Source organism: Anabas testudineus, chromosome 6, assembly GCF_900324465.2.
Source record: "Anabas testudineus chromosome 6, fAnaTes1.2, whole genome shotgun sequence".
NCBI classification, from domain to species: domain Eukaryota; kingdom Metazoa; phylum Chordata; class Actinopteri; order Anabantiformes; family Anabantidae; genus Anabas; species Anabas testudineus.
The window spans coordinates 17,183,216-17,203,079 of NC_046615.1; the positions used below are offsets into that span (position 1 = coordinate 17,183,216).

Consider the following 19,864-nt stretch of genomic DNA (forward strand, 5'->3'; position numbering starts at 1 on the left):
GCAGGGTGTTTGCTGTTCCTCTTATCCCCCCCTGAGACTGGCCTTGTAACAGTGTTATTCACCAGCAGGATCTGTCTCTGTTTGCACTGCCATGTTATAAGAGGGACAAAAGTGTTTGTCTGCGGCTTGAATACACCCAGATCTTGGATAACCTGGTCACAAAATAATATCCTTTTGAGCCCTGTTCCATTCAGCTCTATTTGTATGTCATGAATTTCCTCAGTTCCACTGAATCCCTTCAGTTTGGCTATTTTCCCTGGAGTGGATTTTTCTGTTGCATGCCTGTGGACCTGTTGTGTTTAAAAAACAAAATACATTTTTGATGAAAAGCGTGAATATTAACAACAGCCTTGGGAAACAAGCGACGCTGCTTTAAATCTAATCCCAGGGGATTGTGATGGTCTCATGTTTGGACTGACACACGGGTAAGACATTGTAATTAGTAGTGGTGTCCTTTTGATATCTGCCTGATGCAAAACAGGCACACAGGAGGCAGCCGCACTCATTTCTCATTTACTTCTACTAGTTTCCAGTAATGGAGATCGATCTGTGGCTGAAACTTTCACTGGCACTGAAAAACAAAGAATGGAAAATAATTGCTTCTCCAGAAGAGATGTCAGTCTGGATAATTCACTTTTGACAGAGATCATTTTTCTTCGAAAGTCTTTTTCTATATTCTGCTGGTCATATATCACTTGTGTAAACTTATATAAATTATCCTTAAATACTGTTTAGGTAATATGTGTGTGGAGTGAATCGGGTTGTGCCTGTTAAATAAATCATTGACATTCCTTAAATTTACTTTTGTGAAATTAATTATGACTTTTTAATTATGACAAAACAGTCAGTCAGTGTGTTACACATAATATAAAACCTGGAACTAATCTGGCAAAATGATGATAGCTTGGTAGGAAGCAGGGTAAATTGAAGCTAAAGCCTAATGGGAATCAGGTGTTTTGGGAGGTGAGGACACTGAGGACAACCAGTGGACAGGTGAGGAATTGTAAGAATAACCAAAAACATTTAAGAAAGACTGATTCATCACCTGTTTCGATGATCTTTTAACAGTGGGATACTGCAGTAGCAAAGGGAGTCACTGCTGACTTAGAGAGACATCACAGCACCAACATCAAACGTCTAATTCTCATTATATATTATTATTTCTATTTTAAAATTGTCATTAAAAATGAAGAAAACAACTTGAAATCCTATGAAAGCTAATAGATGTTTTCAGACACTGAAGGCAGCACCAGCTGTAAATACCAGACTCACATACTGAGGCAAGGTGAGGTCGTAAATCCCTCCTACAGGGTGTTGGCTGAGATTTATTGAACATTTTACGGGTATAAACTTTTTTTTAATGCTGATCATCCTGTGTCGAGGAGCTTGTGATGGAGCAGTGAGGACAGACAGCACTGTAGGAGGCACCTCCTGTGTTGGAGGGGAATCTAGCGCCCCCCTAAGTTGACAATCATAACCCTTCATCCAATCCACGGGGACAGGACCGCGGCTCTGTCAGTTTCTTTCCCAGCTCTGAAGCGTCCGGCGATGCGGTGCTGAGCAGGTGTGAGCATCGTGAAGGGCGCACGGAACGGACGCATTTGCCCGCAACGAAAGGTAAGGACACGGAGAGCACCGGAGAGACACGGTGAAAACTGAGTGTTTGACATCATTTCCAGAGGAGCGAGAGAAGCCAGGCGCTGTTTTCTGACAGCTGGGAAATCAGTGTTGTTTACAACAGGCTGAGTGGGCTGCGCGGACGGGATGAAGCTTATTCAGCCCTCCGCAATGCAGAATTGTAAACGATGTGGGCTGGAGGGAAGCAGCATTTGGCATTTTTATGTCCTAATGACAGATGCGGGGAGATGCTGTGTGTGTGTGTGTGTGTGTGTGTGTGTGTGTGTGTGTGTGTGTCGTGGCGTGGCGAGGATGATGCTGTTACATGATCTGCTGCGCATCCTGGCGCGCTCTTCCCTCCCAGAAATAGTCCATGTAATGATTTGGTAATGTTTCGACCTTATGTTGCACGTTTCAAACAAGTCTCAGTATGAAATTCAGCACTAATTGGAGCTCGCCAGAGGCCAGAGCCCTGATAGCACCGCACATACCGATGATTCAAACTGCCGCCTGCCTTGAAGCCAAGAGATTAGGAAGCACCCAGTGGGTGTAAACACTTTGATCTGGGGTGGAACTAAAACGCATGTCTTGATTTGACTGCAGCGATTGATTGAGCCCCATGATTCGGCTCTGTCGTCTTTACTGGCACATTGTACCGAAGTGCTTAGTAATGGCAGATTTATTCTGGTGTCAGGTGCCAGAGAAGGTGCTGTGGGCGCGTCCTGACTCACCAGACGATGATCCACTGGTGAGAAACTGTTCATCGTGCTGCTAAAGTACTGTAAGGTCTAAGGACTTTCAGACAGACTTTGATGAGGGTTTTCTCACATACATTTCAAACAAGTCATCATGAATTGGGTGGAAACGTGTTACTTTGGTGCTCCATGTTTATGTGGGGATGGGAATAAAGGAATTATGTTGAAAGCCTATAGCTGCAGTGGTTCTAGTCACTGAACAAGCTCCACTGTAAAGTCTGTCTGTATCTAATGGTGTATGGAAGGGAAATAAACATAAATGACCACTCTATCACATAACGGGTTTTAATAAAGCACAGTTTCCATAAGGCTGTTCAATTTTGCCTTGAGTGCATGACTTTGAATAAGATTCCCTGCTACGGACAAAACAGCCACAGTATTTCTTCTATAATGATTATAATGCTTTTTCCATTCCCTGTCATGTGTGAGGTTCTTCACGGGTGTGTTCGTCTTGACTGAATCAGAACAATAAATGTTGCACAAAATGTCAGAGGGACTCCATGGCCACCTGTCAGGTGCAGCACTGTATGAGTCTTGTAAGCTTGACTGCTGCTAATGCATCCTGTGCTGCCCTGTGTGCTCCCTGAGGACAGACCCTCTCCCTCATGCTAGGTGAATGGATTTCTTCCGCTCAGATGTAGGCTAGCCTACTGTGTGCAAAGCAGCATCTTACATTTTATTTTCATCTACAATATATATTTGAATTTTCCAATAAGCCTTTTCCTTGCCAGCACACTGGCTGCAGGACCACGGCGGCTTGCTGGGACTGCATGATGAGAAACATTTTACATAACAGGGGTCTGCAAGATGTGGCTGTTCTGTGATGCATTTTAAGGCTACAGCCTCAGCCTCCATTAGTGTCACAGTCAAATGATTCAACAGAACCATACACTTACTTCTCCTTTGGTTTGAAGTCCCAGTCACACACATCTATCATGTATTGAGGTAGGCAGGCTAACAGCACCTGAGGCAGAAAATAGAGCCGTCTTCAACCTCTCCATCTTCAATTCACTTCACTCCAGTCAGCGTGTAACTTATGAACATGAGTGTTGGATGGAGAGAGATAGTTTTTACTCGTGTGGTATATGATTTTTTTTTTATTGTAAATCTGTCCACTGCATGAACATTTTTTTATGTTCAATGCAACAAGGAATTTCACATTCTTCCAATGTTATTTAAACACTTGTCCTAATTTAATCTTAATTTAAGCATTTAGATTTCAGTGCTCAATGCAGAATCTTGGCTGTTTGCCATATAAGATTAAGGTAATTTTAGAGTCGTTTTTAGGAGATTAGATTTGTTTCCAGATGTCCTTCCGAGCCCTAGGCGACAAATTCTTGGGCATAGAGTCAAAGCATTAGCTGAATGGAGGAAGACAGATTTTGTGTGTGATTTGAAAAAGACTGATTAGGAGCGATGGCATTAGGCGGTAGGAGGGGTTGTGTGTTAGGCACTGTTCATTCTACCACACTGAATGCAGTTTCTGGAAGCTGAAGAGAATGCATACATCCTGTAGACTTCTTTCATTAGAGAGGATATAGCAAGGCCGGGCAGTCCGTGCACGTGAACATTGTGTGTAGAAACACAACAGCCAGCATTTTTGCTGAAACACTCTTCACTGCCTGAACAAGTGCGTCTCTCTCTGTCCTGTTGACAAAACATGCGAGGCTCTCGTCTTAATGCTCCTTTAGATTGCTCAGCAATATTTTGCGTTCAATAGTGAGACCCACTATTGGTACGACTGAGACAGGGACACAACATCTTCTCTCTTTGCCTGGATACAGGCCTCTTTTCTGTTCATGCCTCAGGAGGAGAAAGGGTCTCAGTCCCCATCTGCCGTCCCTGAGTACAGTGTGCACTAGGCCTGCCATTGATTCTTCCATTGTGGACCTCCCTGCTCCCTGCATGCACGTGACTGCACAGATCTTATGTGGAGAGACAGCACTAAGTGGGCACTGTGTGCGTTTTATCCCACTTGTTGAGCATGCATCTTACTTGACTAGTTTCAGTTTTTAGAAGATTTTCACATATAATTTTTTGTCTTTTAGTCTTTTTTCTTTTGTAAAGCCCATAGGTCAAAAAAGATGCATACTGGTTACAGCTGAGACAAGGAATAGTTGACAGAAAAGTAAACATCTGTTTTATTTCCTGGTAAAAATCCTTCTGACATCTGAAAATATCATCTCAGACCACTGCAAAACTGCAATATGTATTTTCACTATTCAAAACAATTAGTCTGGAAAATAACAAGCAGATTAATCTGCACTTGTGATAATGATTGATGATAATGCAGGTGCCCACATTAGCAGCTGGATCTTGTTACACTTACACATAATTTTAAACATATAGGACTTTCCCCTTACATCATTCACTATGTTTGACTGAATAAGGTTTTGTTGCCTGGCTCATGTTCTATTTCTGGGGCCACTGTTGCCTACTTGAATCTAATGATCTCAGATAGTAGCTCCCAGCACTAAAGGACGCTAGTTACTTTTAATGCAAGACCCCAAATTAATAATTATTCAGCCACTGGATTAAAGATGTTTGTGTGTGCGAATGACCTTACAGGTATGTCAGTGTGACTCATCTAGCTCTTGTGCAGTCCCTAATTCCTATCAGCTGTATCTAAGGTCACGATAAAACACAGTGCAGCCGGTTTTGTTGTTTATTTGCACGAAGCAGAACATTGCTGAAGATAAAAATAGATTTCCTTGATATCTCTTGCTCACTTTTTGCCTATTTATAGCATTACGTGTTCACTATCCATGTATTGACCAGGTAAAATGTTTCTGAAGAAATGGCTTAGTGGTGAAAACATCAAAGATAATCAAGATATCAGCTTAAAGTGTATTTTATCAAAGAACATTTAATCTGTTCCCCCTCCCTTTTTCAGTGTGATTCTGTTTGAGACAGAGCATCTTCAATGACTTGTGGTTCTTCCGGTTTGTCTATCTGCCAAAGTGATGTCTCATTCACAATCAGATTACTCCATTTCCATTAAGGTAATGTGGACCGTACAAGCAGGTAGTGTTTAGAAGTGGCCTGTTATTTCCCCTGCCACTCGCGGAATAGCTAGAATGACATTGATCAATGTCATCAAGTGTTATCACACAGTGATGGAGGTTTTTCAGTTTTTAGTGAAAAGGATTTGACATTGAACTACTGGAGCAACTGGAGATCAGTTTCTAAAAACCATAACTTAAATAAAAAACACAAAGATTGAATGATTAAAGAGGTCACTGATGAACTGCGTTTTCTCATATTGTATATTATACATACATACTCGTGTGTCTGATTTTAAATTAGAAATTTAAGTTGATGATTGTGTATTACTTTACCTACATTTAAGAAAGATATAAATCTGTAACTAGGTTAAATCTGGGTAGATTTCATATCTTGTTTCTGATTCTTCACACTTTTATCTGAGATATTTTTAGACTTTACAATCAAAGTTAATCTTAAGGGATTTACAGACTCAATTAGGAAGAGATCACAAATGTGTGCCCCTTGCCTGCTAATTTCTGTTAACAGCATGATCAGCCTTTTTAATTTCGATAATATTTGACTTCCTTTATTACAATGTCAGCACAGAAAACAGTTTGTTTGCTCATTACCAGGGTAACTCGTATCTGGCTTTACTGGAATGTGTTCAGTTTCCACAATAATATCAGGAGTTTTTTGCTCATCAAGTAACTAATTGCATTTTAGTTGTTAGAACTAAAAAGGTTTGGATTTAATAATAATAATAAGTAAAAGTGACAGCACTGCGAGGTGAACAGGTTCAGATGACAGTTTTCCATAATTAGTCAATTTTAAGAATCCTAATGTGAATGGTTCTTAATTAAATTACTCCTCAGAGTGTCAGAGTACCTCTTGTGAATTTATTCAACATTTCACTGAGCAGAAATGTTGTATTACATGCAGTGGACTGACTTCTCACATGGGAGTCTTGAGCCATCTGTTTTTACACCTTCATAGGTGTAGTCAGATATATTGTTTACAGGGCTGCTGAGAAACACAGCAACCAGAAAACAATACATGCTATTTTGGTCCTGGAAGAGATGACTTTCAATTTCATGCAATTTGAAAATCAGTGGAGTATATCTGATTTATTCCCTGAGTTTAACCAGAGTGCTGCATTGTATAAAACGGTTGTTTACAAGTAGATTCCTCATCTGTTTAGAAAGGGTTTGAAAGCTTGGATATTAATGGATGACACGGACTCTTAAAACCTTTGAGCTAATAGATGTTTTGCATTAATAATTTGATAATTAATTAGATTGAAAAAAAGATAATTACCTTTTTTGCTCGCAAAGACTTACTTAAACAAGCATATCACCTCTGACACAGAAATGCCTTCCATAATCTGCATGTGAATGCTATTGTTTAGCAGCATTTTAAACATTACTGTAGCCTCACCTCTTTATCCTTCATCATTGATATTCTCAGTAAAGCGCTACATTGTTGTGGATTTAATCCTATTTAATCTGTCTTCATTACGGGGATCTAAAAGCTTACTGTAGTTTCAACTGTTTGAGCTGTTATCTTATAGTCCGGAGGATAAAGAGCAAGTCTGACGGTGCAGGGATCCGTCCGGTGGTTAGGTACAAAAGTGTCTTCTTGGTGGGGCCCAGACACTCTTGCAAAGTCCTGTTGCTATGGTACTTTATCCACATGCTGCTTTGGCATGGTCGGCTCCTTTGCACAAACACACTCCTCTTTTTTTACGTTTCATGTTCATTTGTCCATGTGTGTTTTTGTTTTTTTTTTTATGGTAACCCAGTGTATGTCGCCTCATAGTAATGATGCATGCTGAATGTGTTTGACAGCTCAACCTTGGTACCAGGATTGCATGCTAAAATGGAGTCATGAACTCTCCACCAGTTGAATGTTAAAAATCATGAAAGACTGATGGGGTCAAAGGTGATCCTTACACTGATCAAAAACGTCCTTGGTGAGAAGTGCATTACTTCCAGCCTCGTGGGCGGGATTGTATACATGAGAAGTGTATGGATAAAAAACTAATCGCAGAGAGAGCCCAAAGGCGAAGGTCTCTTGGCACGTGAAGTGAATACTGAGGAAGCTGGGCTATTGGGACGCCTCATTATACATTTAAGGGCGTCCTGTTTTCCCACTCTCTGGACAGCTGGACAGCTAAATTGTTTGTGGATCAATAGTTTAGTTTCCTACTGGCTCAACAGTGTGAGTGAAGTGCATTTAAACCAAAGAAATCCCATTATACTTGCCAGAGATGGGAAGCATAGCACTATGGGGCCTCAGCAAGTGCTATTTCTGTGTCCATTATTCAATCTGCCTATTTGTTTACCTGCAGTGCTTCTGCTGAGACCACCCAATGGCATTTTACACTGATCTTATTCTTATTCGTTTGTTCTTTTATTCCATTTACATTTACAGCGTCATCTATAACCACCACGTGATTTCCTATTTGATAATATATTTTTAAATAATGCTATATGTACTGCATTTTTAAATAATTAATTAAATGTGACCCTATCCTGCACTGCCCAGCACTCAGGTCTTCATCAACAGCATCGTTTTTAAAGTTAAAAGGCTGTATAGTGCTCCCCTACACTTCAGCTGATTGTCTATTTGCTGCTTATTATGGCCAGAGCTGGGCTGTTGCCTGTCTGCCTTGATTCAGTATTTATTTAGAATGCCTTTTGTTCTTCAGTCCAGCTCTTTGGCTGTGTAAAAAAGAGAGAGGGGGAAGGAAGGAGGGACCCGAATTATAATAGGACAGAAAAGGAAAAAAATATTTGGAGCTCTCTTCGCCCTTCATTCCTTAGATCAGTGTAACCAGAAATAAAAGCTGCGGCTGGTGCAAGGTCTGGGCTGTGGGCCGCCACTGTCCTCTTCTGGCTCTCTTGCTGTGCTCCTGGTGTATTTGTGTTTTTCTGGTCAGCCTCCGAGCTACTGGGCCCTTGATTGCATCTCTACATGAAGAGCCCATTGATATGGGCAACATTAGCATTCGATGTAGGCGGTCACGACAAACAGGTTGGTTTTCTGTTTCACACTAACAAACCTGTTCTCTCTGGATCCTCTCAAAGGGTCTCAAATCAGCCCTCTTGTTGCATAGCTAATGAATGTGGATAAAAGAGGTCAAAGAATGCTTATGTAGCCCTCTTCAGTCCAAGCAGTGTACTCTTTCTACAGCGCCTTGTTCTGCCAGCTGACACGTCAAACTGACACCTTTTAGCCGGCGTGACACTGTCACATCTGGCTGCAAACGCACAAGGTGATGTAACCACCTGCGTCATGTTTTCTGTGAATGTTAGTGGGACAATACTCCAGCACAAATAGCTTCCGACAAACTACCCTTAAGTGTCCCTGAACAAAAGTTGTTCTTTTCCGCTGGCATATCATTATTCAGATCTGAACCCAGCATTCTGAGAGGATCTGGCTGACTTATGCATGAGACTTGCACTAATTATGCACCAGATTCTTTTCCTTGGCTTGGTTTGTAGCTTCAGGAGCTTCTGTTGCAATCTGCTAATTCATGCTGTTGACATTATTCTCACAATTTTACTTAGCAACAACAAATCGCCCCCGAGAAGAAGCAGCTAATATTACCCCATGAAATATAACATGCGATCTTGGCGTTCACAATCTGTGCATTTCAATTATCATGAGTCAGAGTACTCTTCGAGCAATTCACCCTGATGCCAAGAGAGAGGCACGGCAAAGACAGAAGGAAAGAAAGAGAGTGCAATATAACCCTGGCTAATTACCGACCTTTTTCTTCTCCTGTACATTTCAATCTTCCTGTAGAGGAATTTATATAAACCGTAAACAGGCAGATGCCTCCTCTCTAATTCCCATTATTGGCTGTCTAGACTGAGGGAGGTGCCAGCAATCACAACATACATATTGTTGTGATTGCTGCCCAACTGGAAAGATCTTTCACATTATTCTGTCAAGAAAAATAAGCCATGCATGCATATGAACAGAGCATTTGTTCACAGTTCAGTAGGACATGGCAGTGGATAGCCTCTACTGTATACTGTGTGGGGCCTCATGAAATGTGTCAGTAGGATAGTGGCGAGTGTCACTGGTTGGATTATTGATGAGAAAGGTGTAATGGCAGCGAGATGAGCAAAGGGCATCCAGAGGTGAATCTGAGAAAGAGCACTGAATCCTTTTCTTTTTTTTTCCTGAGCCCTTTTCACATACTGTCTCCCCCCACCCACCGTCTATTGCAGTAGTCTGACTCTTATCTGCAACACACAGCTCCACTCATGCTGCACACACAGGACCATAGTGTGCAAAGGACAGATGGAGCGAAGGGCACCGCGTCACAGTCAGGCAAGCACACATATGCCCTCATAAACACATGCTCACAAACACACGTTCATGTGCACAATAAATAGAGAGAGGAGGGGTGTACGTTTCTTAATTCCCCAGCCATGCAGGACAACAAGACAAAGCAAAACACTGATCTTGTATATGGCTGAAGAGGGGGATGGAAGTGACTGTGTTTACTGAGACTCCTGGTTTACATAATGCTATTCACATTCATCCATGACCAAACAGATTATGATTTGACTTCAGTACAATGAAATGAGAAGGTTTCCAAAAATGCATGCCTGCAACAATAAATTGTGGGTGTCACTAAATAATCTATGAATCACATTTCCCACAATAAATAAATAAATAATAATAATAGAAAAAAACAGAACTGAGAAAATTAGCAGGTAGATAATTACTAGAACCTATTTATGCTGGAAGTTTCCCCTGTTATCAGTATTTATGCTAAGCTAAGCTAATGGTTTCTTATTTTTGGATTTAGATTCAACTCATTCACACAAGACTAATGTGAAATGCGTAAAAGTGTCCTTTGTTATTTTCTTGCTGTGCTAAATAAAATATTCTGGATCTAAGAAGCAAAGTAAATGCAGCCGTGATAGATTGCAACAGTCATTCAAAATATAACCTTGTTATGGTGTAATTTTACTTAAATGCGTAAAACCCAGCAAAATGTACAGTATGTGAAAGGATCCTGAGGGTAATTTCAGAGTAAGAGCACAAGCATCTGTTTGAAGCATAATATATGAAACATCTCTTAACCTAGTTTGGCTTTCTTGTTGCCACAGGAGGGAAGGCAAGGTTCATTGGAAATGCTGTTAACCATGTAGCTTTGTGTGTTGTTATCTGAGCAGCAGCTGGACTGGACTGCGCACCAACAGCTACATAACAGTGAAGGTGTTATTTCTCCATGTATGTTGATAAAATTGTAATCTGAATTCCAGATGACAAGATCTTCATTTTTTGCACTAACACAGTCAAGTAATGTCATTATTTTATGTGTCAAGGCTTGAGGTTTTTACGAGACAACACATTCGCCTGATCATAATTAAATTCATATTTAGATGTTTCAGTTTATAGTGGTCTGGACATTGTGAACTAATCAATACTTAGTGTATATCCCCTTTTCTTCTTTGTTGTTTAAGTGGGCCCATGTTCCGTGTTATGAGCAGTGATCACAAGGTGTGACTGGGCCAAGAGGCACCAGATGACTCAGGTCTTTGCCCAGGCTGCACTCATTGTCAGTCGGCACACACACACACTGCCTCCCAACAGGCTGTCTGACTGTGGCCATGTGCTTGGCAGTAAACACAGGTGACTGGGTCTGTTGACATGAACTCTCTGTTCCGGACATTAATGTATATGATGATAGAAGGCCTGGTCCAGTTCTATTATTTATTCTGTTCATGGATGCATGAGTTAACAGAATAGTTTGACTTTTAAAAAGGAATCAGATTAAACAGAATTGGATAACGTGTTTAAATTCCTTATTATATCATCAAATATTAGCATGTCCCGACTGTCTTTCACAATTTTCTGGCAATTTGAATAAGAGCTGTTTTTTTATATAGGATAGAAGAATTACTTGAGTGCCAAATAACATGAGAATATTATTTTACACATAAATGCACCCATTGAGAGAAACCAAGGAGCCTGTAGTGGCACATGTAGTGGAGGAAGACTTCCTGATGGGTAAGCATGAATATGCATGGCACTGCTTAAAAGCACTGGCACAGACTAATACAGTGTGGCACTCAATGGATTCACAGAGCAGGCTTTGTCTGCTCTACTTTGAACCCTGGAGGAGGTTTCTGAGCCTCTTGTTTAAACTGTTCAGCCCTAAAGAGCCACTGCAGAAATCTCAATAAGAGAAATCTCATGTCTTGCTTACGAAAATCTTTTAATCTTAGGAGGAGTTTAGTTTAGTTTATGTTAATTTAATTTTTCCCACATTTGGTATTTATTAAGTATGAGATGGGTTTTATAAATTATTAAATGATAAGTTACTAATGTAAACAACTCTAGCATGTTTCTAGTGCATTAGATATATTTTAAAAAGGCCTTTTGTGGTCTAGACATATTCTAGCCAGACACCAGTGCTGTTCTGAGTTGAAATCAATGTGTTCCTTCACATCCCATTTCCTATCCATTCACATCTGCTTTGTATGGCTAATCTGGAACTATGAAATATTAGAAATAAACTAATAAAGAGCTTGCTGTCAAGTTTTGTGGCTGCAAATTGAGCCCAGTGACCCTTGGCAACGGGGCTGCTGTTTCATCAGAGCTACAGCGGCATTGAGATTTAACAGCCACATAAAATCAAATTATCATTCCCAAAGCTTCATCACGTCCAGCAGCATATTGATGCAGAGCATCTGTTTTTCTGCAGTCAGTATGTAGCTGCGTGCTTCGATATGAGAAGTAAAGCTGAGAGAATGAAAGTAAAGCTGGGGCCGCAGGTTTCCCTGCAGGGATGGTTCAGCTGAGGAAAAATAAAAAAAGAAATAGTTGGATGTGGGTAGAACCAGACACATTGTTCTTACCCTTAGTGTAATTATTGTGAACAAAAAAAGACCCATAAAAGTTCCTCTAAAGTGCTTTATGAGACAGAAGGCTTTTTCTTTGCAGCATAAGAGTCTGTGCAGATTCCTGCGCAACCAGAAGGCTTCTCATAATGGTGAAATGAAGGAAAGGCCAGTGGTAAAGTAATATCCAGGTTGTTTTCTGTTAAGTAAAATACGAGGAAAACTAGCAACACCCATTGTTTCAGAGGTTAAAGCGATGACAAGATGTGTCTGGTGATGCATGTTTTTCCTAGTGATGGAAAACCTCATGAACATACTAAAAGATGCATTGATCCTACAAACACTTGTACTGACTCAGATTTTTACTTCATTACAAGTAGTAAGAAACATGTCAGTCAGTGGTAAGTAATTGGTGAAAACTATAGTCCCGAGCTGTTTTAGAAAATTATTCAGCGTTTAAAAAAAAAAAAAGCGGTTAGGACCAGGACAAAAATAGAGAGTCTCTTAAAACATTATTGGTGCTGACTATAGGAAACATCCAGATCAGCACCAGCCTTATTCATCTGGGAAATGTGTTTGTAAAAAACAGTGGGAAACATTAGCACAAAGAACGGAACTATCCTTTTTATGGAGTTGATTGATTACTGCTGTGATACCGGGGTATCAGTACCATAATAATGAATCAATACAGTACAATTGATCTAGCCTGTCTGACTCAGATTTACCTTAGCTGTACTGACACACATTGATTAATCCCTAGTTGCACTTCTCAGGCCTTGCTCTGAGTTTCCTAATACATGAGAAAATTGATTAACTGGCTGGTGCTTCATCCAAATCCACAAAGATGCTGCTGTATCTCTTGCAGTGAAAAGCGTCTTGTGACCATCGCAGACTGTAATTGTGTCTGAATGGTCATTATATTCTCATGTGCTTGTAAAGCACATTTTTATGTAATTTCATGCTCACTATAGGTTCACTTTAAGTGTTGAGGCGAGGGAACACTGGTCTCTTCAGCTGACTTGCACAAATAGTGCACTGCACACATACTAGTTGTTCACACATATGCGCCCACACACTCGCTCGCTCTGGAGTTGCCAGGTTTCTCTGACAAAGCTAAAGAAAAACGCTAAAATTAAGCAGTAGGTGGAGGAGCGGATTGTTTGATTTTACTTTGTGTCAACTGCCTGCGGAGGAAAGTAAAGATTACAGCCATTACACACATACAATAGGTCTGTGTCTGCTAATAGTTCCTAATTCAAGACTCAAAGCTTCTCGCCAACAGAATGAAGACAGAAGACCCCTTAGATGAGATGGTGTGGTGAGCGAAGTGGACAGTAATATGGGGATAGACACCGATTTCTTTGATTAGGCAGTGATGTACAGTGATAAGTACTCTGCTACATCATTTTGGTCAGGAGATCATGTTTGTTTTTATCTGTCTGCATTTGTAATGAAAGAGTAAGAGAGATACAGTAGAGAGAGAGAGGGAGACAGTGTCAAATCTCCAGAACAGAGGGAGACACAAAGACAGGACCTGGGTTCTGTGCTGTGACCTTGTTTGCTAATTAAGTGTCAGACCTATTTTTCCAGTCCAGAAAGAAAAGCTCATATCTTAGGGGTTAGATTGCCAGAAGGCAATGGGAACACACATTTTGTCACCATTGGCTAGCTCTTCGGGGTCTTCTTGTGTGGGTGTGTGTGTGTATGTGAATAAAAGTACCATTAGATGCTGCTGTATGAGTAGCACTTTTTTTATGAAGGCTGCGGAAGGCTGTGAACAACATAAAAGATGTCTGTTACTGTCACATGTATTGGATCGCACACGCCCACTTTGACTAAGTGTAAATCGACAAATAGCACATTTGGCACAAAGAAGACAAGTAGGGCCAGACAATAAGATACAGTGATTAATTATAAATAATGTGATATAATATTTTAAGGAATTTGTTATTTAAATATCAAGTTTTACTTTAAATTTGCTGGTCTCTGTATTATATCAGATTTTCTGAGCTCATTTCAGTGTCATCTTCAGTAATTTAGTAAAACAGAGTAATTGTACTTGTTTGCTCATTGTATTCACATTTACAGCTGAATTGATTAATGTATAAGTACATCAACATAGTATTAATCAGCCTGTGTTCTGACAGTAGTTGAATTTAGGCAAAAATACCCTGTATGTGCTTGTCTCAGATTCCCAAATGTGAGTATTTTCTGTATTTTATAGCCTTATCTGATATTTACTTTCACGCTTTCACTAACAAAACATTGATTTACTGATTGATAAAATGATTTAGAAGTAATTATTCAACAATAAAATTAATTTCTACTTAGATTTTCACTCAGAACAAAACAGCTGTCGTAAAGCTGTAATGGTGACTTTCATCATTATATCATTATATTTGATACTAGATATTTGTTTTAGTTAGTAAATACTAATCCATGCTAATTAAAATCAATTTATTTGAACTATGCAGTAAAATGCGAAAGACAAATTGCAGAATACAACGTTATACATGTTAGATGAATGTATCTATTCGTGCAGTCGTAACTATTCGAGAGATGTAGTATTAAAAGAGATTATCATGTCATTTCATCTTCTGTTAGTGTCAACCCTTAATATCCAATTCAAGATTCACCATAATGGCTTGAAAAGTTCTTCTCTTGGCATATTTCTTGCAGTTTCTTTGCATCTAGCTGCGCACTTTACATTGTATGTGTTTTGTTCAGTGAGCATGAAAATTGCCCTATTTAATGAGACTCTCCCATAGTTCTCAAGATGCAACGCCTCTTGAAGCACGAGAACAACTCAGTGACCTTTCATTTAGAGGTTTCTAACTCTACAAAAGGTGGTTCTTTAAATGAACAACACATTTCACTTCAGCTCTCTGAGTTATCCTTATTGTACTGGACATTGTTATGCTCTCGTGCTGCAGGGCATAAGTAATTGTTTGTCCAGTCCTAAAAAGAGCAGCATTGTGCGTGTGACATTTATCAGTCACTTGAATGCCAGCGTTGACCTATATATGGCGACCTGGGTCAAAGAAGGGGCAGACGAGCCAGAACACAGGGAAAGCATCAAGTCTAATGATCTTTAATGTGGCACGCAGTGACATGGTGTGTGTCAGACTGTGGAACACACAGAAACAGCCACGAGGAAGACTTTTATTTTTGCTGTGTTTATTATTGTGTAATGTAGACCACTGCTTTCTAGATGAAAATGATAAATGCACACATTTAGGCTACAGAAAACGTCCTTACACTACCTCAATCCTGCTCTTAGTGTCTGTTTATAAAAAACAAATACAGTAACACCTCCACATTGGATCATTTCTAATTCTGAACCAATGACTTATTTTGCAAAGTGGATTTGTATGCATGCTACGTTGAAGACGTACAGACGGGAAGAAGAGATGCAGAAAATTCAGTGTGGTTCCAAATCTTATTATCTATACACTGATGACTACTTAAGTCCAGGAATCAATACAGCCTGACTGGCTCCAGGGCATAGGGCCACTACCGGAAGCAGATATCTCAAGATGATCCATTATGGATGAGAAGAGGAAAAGACAAGGAAGAGAAAGAAAGAATGGAAGACAGGGGGACAAAAAGATGAACGTGGCTGAGGTAGTAATAAAGATTTCACTGGGCCAGTTCGCCTTGCAGAAGGTTTTTGTTGTTTTTCTTGTAGCTCAGCTGCCTCTGAGCATCTGGTTCCTGCAGTTCCTCCAGTTTCGTGATGCTTCCTTCCAGCTGAGGGAAGGGACACAGTCCTCGCAACTATTAAAATTAAATTGTCTTCTTCCCTCCCTCTGTTTCCTTTTCAACCTTTCAACTTGCAAGCAGCATGCGTATCACCACATTGACCATGATCCTTCCCACTGTACTGATTATCTCCCCCCCCCCCCCCCCCCCCCCCCCCCCCACTGTGGCTGCCATGCTTTCTGGCCATACCCTGTTATCGCATGCTGTCTGTTCAACACATATGCAACCCCACCCCCTCCTTGCTCTCTCTCATCACTCTTGTGCTCTTTTCCTCCTCCTCGTCCTCCTCCTCCTCAGTGATGTGAGGTCACAGCTGGGGAGTCTTATGATTTGACAGCTAAATGTTTATGTGAGGGTGCATGTGATGGAAGGGGCTTCTGTGGCATTGACTGCCTGCGATATAAGAGGGGTTCGGATGCCATGACAGCGATCGCTAACCAGCACTAGCACACCAGCAGTTTATCCTGAGGCACACTGTAAAGGAGAGATATACAGCTGGTTCCAGTGCTGCCAGCTGAATGCTAATGGGACTGAAGCTACAGGATTTCTAGGGTACCTCTGTGTGCAAGTCAGGGCTTCGAGCTCAGGAACAGAGGTGGGTGGCAGAGTGGGTTTGCTGTTTGCTGGTTTGTGTGTGCAATGTGCAGAAGCCAAAGCAGAATGAGGAAAGTTAGGAAGTTTGCTAACCTCTTCTGAGTTATTGTAAGCAGGGATGTGTGTGTGTGTGTGTTTACAGTATACTGCATGAGAGTGTGTGTATTCAACTCTGCTTGCTCCAGGATTCTGTCCTCTGCCGAGGGAATAGCTCATTATCTGCCTCTCAGAACGGAGCATCCTAACTCAATACTGCAGTGCTGCACACTGACTGGATGGACCTATTGAAGCTCTGTGCTTGTGTTTGTGCTTGTGTGTGTGTGTATACTGTGCATGTGTGTTTTAGTTTGTCATAAGGAAAGGGATGGTGGGTATTACAGTATTCATGCCTCTGTTGCTGTCTTCTCTTCTTTGTATGAGTATTGTCATGGTTACTTTTTTTAGCTTGAGGCATTACTCAGCTTGTACATGTTTGTTTGATATACTCATCAACCCTCAGCTCTGAGGCATGTGTCCTATATGTTCACTGTATCCTGTTAGGGCAAATACTGGTCTAGCAATATCATTATGTACAGTATGCTGTCATTAGGCTGTACACTGTATGGACATTGTTCATCCATTTGTTTGTAGTTGTGTTTGTACAGAAGGTCTTAAATATTTGAACAGTGTTCAAGCAAGTGGGAAGTATTTTTTTTCATCATAGCAGCTGCTTTAAAACTGAACTGAACCATGTGATGTGATTCACTATGACCTTTATATAATGACTTTCTATGCATAATTTTCAGTCAGCAGCCTGACATGTTCCCCCTCACCCTCAGAGTTCAGGCTCCCTCTGTGTGCTGTCATGTCAAAGCCAACTCTGTGCGAACCGTTTATTTCTCTATCAGTATGCTTTGGTGATGGATGGATTATTTTTAACAAAATAAGCAAATTTGATTGAGCAAATTATTTTGGAAAATGCAGAAGTAAAGTCAATCAAATGATAAACCAAAGTCAGATAATCCTGGCTTGGATTTTCTGCCCTGAAAACCAATTTTCTCCAGCAGCATTGTTCTGGTTATTTAGAGATAGGAGATTTGATTTCTCTGGTTTCTTTTCAAGTTTTCAGTGTCTCTCATAGATGTTGTCATAGCTGGTAAAATTGGTTAGTTAGTATTTGTGTGTGTTTTTCTCAGCTAATGAAGTCATCTAGCTGTGTCATGCCCTCTTTGCCCAGCTGACACACTATAAAAAGCGCTAACTATCTTTCAAGATAGCCTCCTTTCTCCTTTCAAACCTCTCTGTACTACTCACATTAACATGTATGAACATGTACACAAAAGCTCGTTTGGACAGGTTGCACCTAATGGGCTCTTCTCCTAAGTCACAGGTTGACCGACTGGTCCTGCTTCCGTTCTCTTTAAATCATTGAGCAGCAACAAAAGCCTTTTAAGAAAGGGTCAAATATGGGTAATATACTTAAATTGAAGCCTTTTGAGAGATTGTCGTCATGTCTGCCCCATTAACATTATGAAACTTTATTCATTAATGTGTGGGAGGTGATTATAATCTGAAACCATCCTAACCTGTTGTAGATGAAGTGATAGTTGTACTGTATAATATACTGATCAGGGTAGAGGTGGTGATGCTTACTTAGACATGTACACATCTACACACATGCACCAGTTCCCAGCCAAAGAAGCACCAGAGACTGCAGGAATAAAACCAGTCAACAACTGAAGGAAAGATCATGTACTGTAATAAGACCCACAATTTTCAATAAAGAACAGGAAATGTTTCATAACCACCATGAACAATGTCATTGAATATGGATTCCTTTTCTTCTTTTCATGCATCCAGTCTTCTCATTGTCCAGCTGACATGCAACACCACATCAAATGTGAAACCAGGGTACAGCAGATGTCAGACAGCTAGAAGCCTTAGCTCTAATGTGGCTCACATGCTTTCCATCAGTGCTAAATAGTCTCCATTTTATTACCACAGAATCTGTTTTAAACCATATCTTCTAATTATTTCTTAATGTTTATTTTAACCAGTTGGAGAAAGAGTTTAGGGATTTAATAATTAAATGCATGATCAATCAGCTGCTGATCATAAAGGATGATAAATAGAGAATTAGCGAATGCCAGATGATTTTTTCAATTTCACTGCTTATGATCACAAATTAAAACCTGATTAATAGATTGTTGACAACTCCTCATGTGCATTAAGAGCAATATTAGAATTAGTGATGTTTTCTGTGCACAAAATATGTTGATGTTAGAAAAAAGTCTTTGTTTTTTGTTCCTTAATTTGTTCTTGTTGCAGTCACAATGCTCAGGTGTAGCGCCTAAGGGTGGGGATTTTATTGTAATGGAGCAAAGTAGAGCTGTGGCACATCTTGTCTAGCTTTCTAATAATCAAGTAAACACTGCCTATCTAGTACACAGGCTCATATCCTGCATCTAACAAACAATAACTATAATATGGAAACACCAATACTACATTTATCAGTTGTGGTCAGAGTGGTTTTGGGAAACAGCACAAACTCTATTTACTCAATCTGATTGTTCAGCATCTCTGGTAAAACAGGCAGAAAGGAGCAATGCTTGGTCCTCTTTTGTTCCTGTTAGCACTGGGATTTTGCTGAGTCAGAAATCTTGGGTAAATCACGTTGGAAGAGAAAAAAACTGGAGCAATAAAGCCAGTCAGACACAAGCCGTGCTCTGCTACTGCACCCTGCTCCACAGGCTGTGTGCTTCCAATGGATTTGCATTGGTGTTGATTATCCAGCAAGCTTATGATTTATGAATAGAAGCAGAGTACCTCCTAAAAGGAAGAAATTGCTCTTCTTACTTCTTTCTGACTTTTAGTGTCCTTAGTAGTTGATGGAAATGAAAGCCATTAAGTAGCATTTTGTCTCAAGTATCATCTGCAGATTTCTTGACCTTAACCATTATCTTTAATGACACGAAGGTTAAGTAGACATATTTAGAAATTCCAGATTTCACTGGGCACATTTTAGTATGAATGCAGTGACCTGATTTGCTTTGGCACTGGCACCCACTGCTCCTGCCACTTGTTTCCATAATCCCTTTTATTTTCTGTAATTGCTTATGTGAGTTGAATGACCCATACAGTTAATGTCACTTGCATGCACTACTATTAAAAAGTTTGTCCCTGTTTTTAAAAGAAAATGGTTTATAGCATCAAATGGATTGGAAATACAGTACAGACATTAATGTTAATGTTGTAAATAAAGAATTTAGAACCATAATCAGCAGAAAGTAGCTCTGTGTTCCAATG

At 40.2% G+C, this 19,864-nt stretch overlaps 1 protein-coding gene across 1 annotated transcript in view; it reads left to right on the top strand.

Moving 5' to 3' along the window:
- The first annotated feature begins 1,489 nt into the window (after positions 1-1,489).
- LOC113166019 (contactin-1a-like) overlaps positions 1,490-19,864 on the top strand; it is a 52,914-nt gene continuing 34,539 nt past the window's right edge. Inside the window, exon 1 of the mRNA XM_026365916.1 lies at positions 1,490-1,617. The gene's annotated coding sequence lies outside the window, so the exon portion shown is untranslated. The remainder of the gene's footprint in view (positions 1,618-19,864) is intronic.